This window comes from Nothobranchius furzeri, chromosome 5 (assembly GCF_043380555.1).
Source record: "Nothobranchius furzeri strain GRZ-AD chromosome 5, NfurGRZ-RIMD1, whole genome shotgun sequence".
In the NCBI taxonomy this organism is placed as follows: domain Eukaryota; kingdom Metazoa; phylum Chordata; class Actinopteri; order Cyprinodontiformes; family Nothobranchiidae; genus Nothobranchius; species Nothobranchius furzeri.
Genome location: NC_091745.1, coordinates 81512621 through 81522620, shown reverse-complemented (window position 1 = coordinate 81522620; position 10000 = coordinate 81512621). Strand labels below are relative to the sequence as shown.

At 47.4% G+C, this 10000-nt stretch overlaps 1 protein-coding gene across 2 annotated transcripts in view; it reads left to right on the top strand.

The window, feature by feature from the left end:
* Window positions 1–10000, top strand: part of tsnare1 (T-SNARE Domain Containing 1) — a 259913-nt gene that overhangs the window by 244720 nt on the left and 5193 nt on the right. Inside the window, exon 12 of one of the 2 annotated variants that reach the window (XM_070551262.1) lies at window positions 2088–3561. The exons of the other annotated variant lie outside the window; for it this stretch is intronic. The gene's annotated coding sequence lies outside the window, so the exon portion shown is untranslated. Of the gene's footprint in view, window positions 1–2087; window positions 3562–10000 lie in introns of those variants that run through there. 2 annotated transcript variants of the gene reach the window in all.

Here is a 10000-nt window from a genome sequence, read left to right as displayed (position 1 = left end):
GGGGGGGGGGGGGCTCTCGGGGAGTGCTTGTGTTAATGTAAGAAGGAACTGCATATTAGAGGGGAACAGCTGGAGTAGATGGTCCCCCTCACCTTCAGGAGCAGAGCTGTGTCGTGTTCTGATGCACCTGATGAAATTGGTGTCGCGCAGACCTCACGGCCAAACGGACTCTCAGACCACGGAGCTCATGCTGACGGGTTCTGCTGGGTCTGAATGTAAATACCACATCCTGGATTACACTCTGCAGAGATCTCAGAGGATCTTAAAGCATCCCAGATGTGTGTGAATTTGAGATGTTGTGTGTGAACGTGCCCACTGAGCTGATGCAGCAGAGAGGACCACGAGGCTTTATTCCTTTGATTGATTTTGCTGCTGGTGGGTCTAAACATCGGAGATTTAATGGACCTCATGCACATGCCAAGCACTTTATGTTCCTCTATTTTTGTTATGTTTCCATTTTCCAACAGACCAATACGACTGAATTCATCCTTCTCTTATAGACTCTACAAACTGTTTGTATCTGTGAGCTCGTCGGTAAACTTTTCATGCTGCAGAACAAAACTCTACAGTAAAACTAAGAGTTTGGAACCGATTTCACCCTAACCCTGGCCAGACATTCAGTCCTCTGATGAGTGGAGGAAAAGTCTGAGTGAGCTTTACTGGGAGGCGTGTGAGAAGGCATCTGTTGTGTTTACTGAGAGGGAATCTCCCCAACACCTTGGTAGAACAGAGCCTGGTGGAAACACCCGTGTCCTCACATCTCAGGTTTTACAGGACAGGGAGAAGAATGTGTCCTGCATCAGTCTAATGAGGGTGACGATGACAGAAACACCTGCAGAGCCACTTCTGCTCTAAAATCAAACGCCTGGCTCCTTATGACGCTCTATGATGCAATAACTGACCCTGCTCCGTGCCCTCACATCTTGTCTACAGTCATCTGGGCAGGGAGGGCTGTCAGACTGCATGTCCCCTAATATGGACTCATGCTGCCCTCCCAGTGCAGCCACTGGAAATGAACCTGGCTTCCTGAAAGTAACCTGCATCAATGCAACTATGAAGTAGAGTTTAGTAAAAGTAGCTGTACGTCTGAAGGTCGGACGATTTTAAAGCATAACAACTGTTGAACAGATGATGATGAGTGCGTGGACAGAAAGGACCATGGACGTGGTTTTGACTTAAGAAGTGGGGGGGGGGGGGGCAACCAGCAGGAGGACGGGAGTAGGGCCAAGTATACAAACATCTGTATAAAACTACAGCCTAGAGACTCTTTTATGCAATGTGAGGAAGGAAGAACTGTCAAGTACACAGGTGGCAGGAACAGCCAATCACACGTTAGCAAGCATCAGCAGAGCCAATAGATGAGCTTGTGGACGGTTCTGGTGGGAAACACGATGTCTTCCGCTTGGTCCTAGTGCTCAACCGCTGTGTGTAATATAACATAATATTGTTTCTAGAGGGTAAAAAGTGCAGGGGACAAAATGGACTTTGTTAAAGGTGGGTGGGGGAGGGCTGCCCCCCTTGCTCCCCCTCAAAACTACATCCATGAAAAGTACAATTCATAGTCTCAATTATATGCTCCCTCTCCTTCTCCCTCTCCCTCTCCCGGCCCTCTCCTGCTCCTTCTCCCTCTCCTGTTCCCTCTCCCTCTCCCTCTCCTTCTCCCTCTCCCGCTCCCTCTCCCTCTCCCTCTTCTTCTCCCTCTCCTGCTCCCTCTCCTGCACCTTCTCCCTCTTCCTCTCCCGGCCCTCTCCTGCTCCTTCTCCCTCTCCTGTTCCCTCTCCTACTCCTTCTCCCTCTTCCTCTCCCTCTCCCTGTCCCTCTAATTCTCCTGCTCCCTCTCCTTCTCCCTCTCCCTCTCCCTCTCCCGGCCCTCTCCTGCTCCTTCTCCCTCTCCTGTTCCCTCTCCTACTCCTTCTCCCTCTTCCTCTCCTCCCTGTCCCTCTAATTCTCCTGCTCCCTCTCCTTCTCCCTCTCCCTCTCCCGGCCCTCTCCTGCTCCTTCTCCCTCTCCTTCTCCCTCTCCCGCTCCCTCTCCCTCTCCCTCTTCTTCTCCCTCTCCCGCTCCTGCTCCTGCTCCATGTTTGTCAGGGTCAGCTGCATCTGTGCTACAGGAGCATCAGAAGCTAAGCTGCTGTGGAGGTTCCTGTCGGGCTGCTGACGATCGGACCGGTTCTAGACGGTAGTCGGAGCTCCAGACCCGGTTTCCTAAAAGGCGACCGGAGTCTAAGATGAGAAAATCAACTGTTTGATTTTTATCATTTCTGTTTGAAGCTTTTCTGAAAAGTGGGCGCGTGTCTCGGAGAAGCTAACTTCATGAAGCAAATGGATGTCATCGCTCCCATGAGACTGTTTATTATGTTTGTGCTCGCTGATTCACATCTTAGTGTTTATGGTTGTAATTACTGTAAACGGGAGCTCCTGAAGCAGGTCTCCGCACAGTGATTAATGAATATGACATCAAGTAAACAAACACTTTAATCCATCTAAATAAATGGGATTAAACCATTTAAGGTGCTTGTAATCTCAGTCTTTGTAGGCTGGGTAAATGCTGAACGCTACATTAATGCCTGTAGAGAAATTTCATCCATCCATCCATTTTCAGCCGCTTATCCGGAGTCGGGTCACAGGGGCAGCAGCCTAAGCAGGGAGGCCCAGACTTCCCTCTCCCCAGCCACTTGGGCCAGCTCCTCCGGGGGAATCCCAAGGTGTTCCCTGGCCAGGTGAGAGACATAGTCCCTCCACTGTGTCCTGGGTCTACCTGTAGGTCTCCTCCCGGTTGAACGTGCCCAGAAAACCTCACCAGGGAGGCGTCCAGGAGGCATCCTGACCAGATTACCAAACCACGTCAGCTGGCTCCTCTTGACGTGGAGGAGCAGCGGGTCTACTCTGAGCCCCTCCTGCTTCTCACCCTATCTCTAAGGGAGAGCCCAGTGGTCTGTTGTTGCTCTGTGGAGAAAACTCATTCCGGCCGCTTGTATCAGCGATCTCGTTCTTTCGGTCACTACCCAACGCTCATGACCATAGGTGAGGGTAGGAACGTAGATCGACCGGTAAATCAAGAGCTGCCCTCCGGCTCAGCTCTCTCTTCACCACGACAGACCGGTACAACGCCCGCATCACTGCAGATGCAGCACCAATCCACCTATCCATCTTACGCTCCAGCTTTCCCTCACTCGTGAACAAGACCCAGAGATACCTCCACTTGGGGCAGGACCTCATCCCTGACCCGGAGAAGGCGTTCTACCCTTTTCTGAATCAAGACCATGGTCTCAGATTTAGAGGAGCTGATTCTCATCCCAGCTGCTTCACACTCGGCTGCGAACCGCTCCAGTGAAAGCTGAAAGAGAAATTTTATTTCTCAAATATAAACAATAAAAAAGTAAGAAAATAGTTAAAGAGTATTTAAAAGATCTGTAAAGTTATTAAAACAGTAAATCACCTTCATGGTCTAAATGTTAAAATGCAGTTTGACTCATTCTTATTTAACTGAACAGTAAAACTAGTAAAAACGTCATTTCATTCACAAAGTCGGGCACAGCGAAGGAGAGCGGAACCGGAAACCAGCCTTGCATTTGTGTTGAGAGGAGACAAAACGGGGGGGGGGGGCTGCTGCGTCAGGTGTCACCCCCCCCCCCCCCCCCCAAGCATAAACCCTTGGACAGAGAGATTGTTCCTGTCTTTAGAGCTTTAGGCAGCCCACTTCATGTCCTGTTTGCCTAAACTTCCACGTCTGAAGCAAGTTGTGGTGTTTCTGTAGTCCTGCTGTGAGCCCGGGCCTCGCTGCTGCATGACGGCGCGCTCCGTGTCCCACCGCGGGGGTCCCAGAGAGCCGACACGCTGTTCAGCCCCAGATTGGTCATGAGAGTGCTTAATAAGCCGTGACTGGGCCGGTCACACTGGGTGGCCACAGACCTGCGGTCGCCCTCACATTCATCTTTTTCTTTTATCGATCCTGTTCACCAGAGATTTGTCTTGGACAACTGGCGAACACAAGGTGCGGCCCGGGTTTAGTGAAACGGTGTGTGTCGTAGCTTTAATGTAATCTGGGAGATAATAAAGACTGGAGTGTGTGGTGGAGCTTTAAAGCAACAAACACGAGGTGCACGTGGGTGGACCTGCAGAGCCACGCGTCTGCACGGATCAAACCAGGTGAGACTTTAGGGAGAAAGTCTTTTTCTTCTTGCAGACTTCTAAATATGATCTACTGTACGAGACGTTTGAGCAGCTTTTTGCTGCAGATCAACATTAAAGTATTAATGTTTGATATATTTAGCCTCTAAAGCTGCTTCAGTCACTGTGAAACACACGCTCACAGTGAAAGTAGCTTATTCAAATGATGCCAAAGCTAAGTTGACAACATGGAGGTGGAAACCAGGAGTGCTGAGATGGTGACAGAATAATAGATACAGAGAAGAACGTGACGTTTAATAACGGACAAACGGTTGAAACGGGGAACGGCTTACTCTGAACACGTTTGTCTCATATTGACAAACACAAAGAACATGTCCAAGCTTGAGACTCTTCACAAAATCATCACGTTAGTTTGGTCAGTCGATTAAAAGAAGTTTCACTTGTTTTTTGGGTCTTATGCATCACCACACCTGTAAGGTGCTTTGGACAGGCGTCTGCTAAATACATGAACATCCTCCATCCATGAAGACGTTTTTAAACAGAAAACTGACACGCTGAGTCCTCCTGAAGAGCCAGCAGGTTCCCTCAGCAGCAGGAACCCTGACCCCAGGTCAGTACGGCTTTGCTGCCGTCTTTCTTCTGGGACTTTCAGGTCTTAGAGCTTTGTGTTTCTGCTGACTCTGGGCAATAACTCAATACCAAAATAATGTTGTTGAAAGACACGTGGTGCGATAGACAAGAAAGGGTAGATGAAATTGGACCAATGAGGTGGCTGAAATAGAGCCACGTTCTTACAGGAGACATCGGTGGAGTAAGGAGGAGAAAGTGAGTCCTGAAAGAAAAGGAGCCGTGTGAAGGTTGTGTGGACGGATTATGGCTTCTTAGAGTCGGATTAATAAAATCCACAGAAAAGTTTACTCAGCAAATTACATGGAGCACATTCTCCAAAAACATCAGGAAAACCGTTGATCTGCTCACACCTGAACCCACATCCACCTTAAACGAACCCATCCCAGGAGAGAGAGAGGGCTCTTCCATTGTTTTCTCACTACTTGGCTTACCCACCCTCTGCACCTACATAACCTGATCACATGTGTGCGTCACTGTAAAGGGCCGGTATTCGATATAGCGCCTTCTAGAGTCCTGGAACCCCCCAAGGTGCTTTACAGCACAATCAGTCATTCACACCCTGGTGGGGATGAGCTACAATGTTGCTAAAGATGCACTGGGGCAGTGACAAACTGAGCGGGGCTCGAACCTGCAACCTTCTAATTATGGGGCGAGCCCTTAACACCATCGTCCATAGTGGACATCAACAGTTAGTTATTGATGCCCATGGTGGACATCAACAGTTAGTTATTGATGCCCATGGTGGACATCAACAGTTAGTTATTGATGCCCATGGTGGACATCAACAGTTAGTTATTGATGGCCATGGTGGACATCAACAGTTAGTTATTGATGCCCATGGTGGACATCAACAGTTAGTTATTGATCACCCATGGTGGACATCAACAGTTCCCATGGTGGACATCAGCAGTTAGTTATTGATGCCCATGGTGGACATCAACAGTTCCCATGGTGGACATCAACAGTTCCCATGGTGGACATCAACAGTTAGTTATTGATGCCCATGGTGGACATCAACAGTTAGTTATTGATGCCCATGGTGGACATCAACAGTTCCCATGGTGGACATCAACAGTTAGTTATTGATGGCCATGGTGGACATCAACAGTTAGTTATTGATGCCCATGGTGGATATAAACAGTTAGTTATTGATGCACATGGTGGACATCAACAGTTAGTTATTGATGCCCATGGTGGACATCAACAGTTAGTTATTGATGGCCATGGTGGACATCAACAGTTCCCATGGTGGACATCAACAGTTAGTTATTGATGGCCATGGTGGACATCAACAGTTCCCATGGTGGACATCAACAGTTAGTTATTGATGGCCATGGTGGACATCAACAGTTAGTTATTGATGCCCATGGTGGACATCAACAGTTAGTTATTGATGGCCATGGTGGACATCAACAGTTCCCATGGTGGACATCAACAGTTCCCATGGTGGACATCAACAGTTAGTTATTGATGCCCATGGTGGACATCAACAGTTAGTTATTGATGCCCATGGTGGACATCAACAGTTAGTTATTGATGCCCATGGTGGACATCAACAGTTCCCATGGTGGACATCAACAGTTAGTTATTGATGGCCATGGTGGACATCAACAGTTAGTTATTGATGGCCATGGTGGACATCAACAGTTAGTTATTGATGGCCATGGTGGACATCAACAGTTAGTTATTGATGGCCATGGTGGACATCAACAGTTAGTTATTGATGGCCATGGTGGACATCAACAGTTAGTTATTGATGCCCATGGTGGACATCAACAGTTAGTTATTGATGGCCATGGTGGACATCAACAGTTCCCATGGTGGACATCAACAGTTCCCATGGTGGACATCAACAGTTAGTTATTGATGGCCATGGTGGACATCAACAGTTAGTTATTGATGCCCATGGTGGACATCAACAGTTAGTTATTGATGGCCATGGTGGACATCAACAGTTAGTTATTGATGCCCATGGTGGACATCAACAGTTCCCATGGTGGACATCAACAGTTCCCATGGTGGACATCAACAGTTAGTTATTGATGGCCATGGTGGACATCAACAGTTAGTTATTGATGGCCATGTTGGACATCAACAGTTCCCATGGTGGACATCAACAGTTAGTTATTGATGCCCATGGTGGACATCAACAGTTAGTTATTGATGCCCATGGTGGACATCAACAGTTAGTTATTGATGCCCATGGTGGACATCAGCAGTTCCCATGGTGGACATCAACAGTTAGTTATTGATGCCCATGGTGGACATCAACAGTTAGTTATTGATGCCCATGGTGGACATCAACAGTTCCCATGGTGGACATCAACAGTTAGTTATTGATGCCCATGGTGGACATCAACAGTTCCCATGGTGGACATCAACAGTTAGTTATTGATGCCCATGGTGGACATCAACAGTTCCCATGGTGGACATCAGCAGTTAGTTATTGATGGCCATGGTGGACATCAACAGTTCCCATGGTGGACATCAACAGTTCCCATGGTGGACATCAACAGTTAGTTATTGATGCCCATGGTGGACATCAACAGTTAGTTATTGATGCCCATGGTGGACATCAACAGTTCCCATGGTGGACATCAACAGTTAGTTATTGATGGCCATGGTGGACATCAACAGTTAGTTATTGATGCCCATGGTGGACATCAACAGTTAGTTATTGATGCCCATGGTGGACATCAACAGTTAGTTATTGATGCCCATGGTGGACATCAACAGTTAGTTATTGATGCCCATGGTGGACATCAACAGTTAGTTATTGATGCCCATGGTGGACATCAACAGTTCCCATGGTGGACATCAACAGTTCCCATGGTGGACATCAACAGTTAGTTATTGATGCCCATGGTGGACATCAACAGTTCCCATGGTGGACATCAACAGTTAGTTATTGAGCTACTGAAGAGGTTAAAGTGGTGACGTTTTTATTTGACCAGATTAGCTTCAGCTGGTTAAAGCCCGGTTCACTTGTTGGAAGAAACAGCACACCTAGTTGTGGTTCATTATGTGAGATTTATAAAAGTTAGCATCAGCTAGCTTAGAAACGAACTCCTGGTGCCGTGTTCACCGAGTCGATCAAGTGGCGACTTTGCGAGAACTCACACCTCAACATGTATCTGGTCTCTGAGACTCGTCTTAGGTTGGGTCCCATTTGGTTTTCACATGTGGTTCATGTGAGATCAGATCTGTGACACAGCTGTATGAGGTCATGTCCACAGAGGCCCAGGTTACTGTATCCTGTACCATGAGGCAGCATCTGAATTTATTTAATAAATACATGTATTTAATGGAAATGAATTAGAATAACTTTGGTCTACAGAACGGACGGTCCTTGGCTCTAGCAGACAAACGGAGTACATACAGACGCTCTCTGAGACAGTGACGAGGAACTTGTGAGTTGCTGCCGTAGTTCTTGGAGTACTTTGGGCCCAGTATCGTTAATCCATGTCTATGAGCCCGTTTGACAATAAGCTCTCTGTCTGAACAGAAATCCTCTTAGGCAAGCCTTTGTGGGTAAACTCACCTTATGCAAATTTTAAACCCCATTAGCTGTGAGGGACTAGTCAGCTGCATTGAGATTAATGACCAAGCGAGTGCTTGATTTAATAGGGTTATTCCACATCTCCGGGAAACATAAACAACAAAGTTAATGCAAGACATTTGTCACTGACGTCCTCAGTCTGGCTGCTCACAGTGAAGGAAGTTCTCGCTGCTCTTTCCGACAGAAGCTGAGAAATAACCCTGAAGGTTTTTGTTGAATTTGGTTTCAGGTGTCAGACTAATTGTTTTTAATCAGTTTAAACTTCTAAAAAGTCAAGGTGAAAAGTTGTAGTCCATTGTAAATGACAGGAAGGAGATCTGAAACGGGTGTGGAATAAACTCAGCAAGCAGGAAAAGTACTCGGCAACTTTTCATTACAGGGTTAAAAATGGAAAAGAAAATCCGTATTTATCTTCTTCCATGCCGTCAGCTTACCGCAAACTTTGCTGAAGGGGATTACTGACTGGGTGGCTAATGCTCTGTCACCACGAAGTAGGAGACAACACGGTGTGACAACGGTGATGTGACACTGCTGCTGACTCCTTCAACTGACAGCTGTGGAGGAACGATTAGCCTAAAGTTGAGCAGCAGCATTTAAATACTTCCTCATGACCTTTAATCCCCAATCCAATCAACACACCAGCCTGCCCTTGGCTGCACAATACAAGCTACAGCTCCACTGGAAGCTTGCGTTGCTGTGGTTCAGAGACGATCTACAGCTGACTCTTTATCATAACAGGTGGTCTAAACTCCCGCCTAATACCGATCAGTTCTGCATACGCGGTAAATGAGATTACTCATTAGTTCTTCAGTGACTGAGTGAACTGTATTTATTCTCCATCATTCCCAGAATGTGTTGACTTGACTTAACCTGCATAATGCACCGGTTTCTGGTGAGTCACAGACAGCGACACTAAAGCTGGACGTGGTGCTAAACCTGTCAGGGACAATCCGTCTCAGAAAAGGACTCCAAAGACTATTCTCGGAAACAAGTCCAAATTTTTTGTTAAAGTAAATCATTCCCGAGAAAATTCCACGTGTCAGGAGAACTGTACATAGAAAAGTATCTCTGATGAGTTTCCTCCACCGGGAGGCCGGGCACAGCGGCGCCAGCTGAGGTTAAGTCAGGCCCAGGTGAGGAGACCCCTCGGTTCTTGCTGAGGCTGGCGTCCTGGGCATGCTCTACTGGCAGGTTGCCCCAGGCTGACGCCAGACATGCTGGAAGGGTTACGACTCTAATCTGGCCGTGTGATGCTTCACGGTCCAATGGAAGGAGCTAGAAGGTGTTGAGGAGGCGGCTCTTCTGTCCTCCAGCTGCTGCTACCAGTCTGGTTCCTGAGCAGAGAAAGACAACAAGTATAAAAGCGTCTCAAGACATTAAAGTCTCTGTTGTTGGTCTGATGCTGCCCATCCCCCATCCCGGAGCACTCCCAGCTCTCCCACTGCAGTCAGCGACGCCAATAAAACGTTTAAGATCAACAAAAATCAACCGGCAGTATGCTGTTGCTGATGTTTAGCTTCATGTTCCTCTCCTGCCTCTCTTTTCAGCATCCATGCAGTTATTTATGTGACCAATTATGCAAATTAGGTCATGATGGCATTTAGTGACTTCTATCAGCCAATAGCTCCCTTTGTCACTGAGGAAAGAGGTGTGATGGTGCTGATCTCCAGCCCAAACTGAA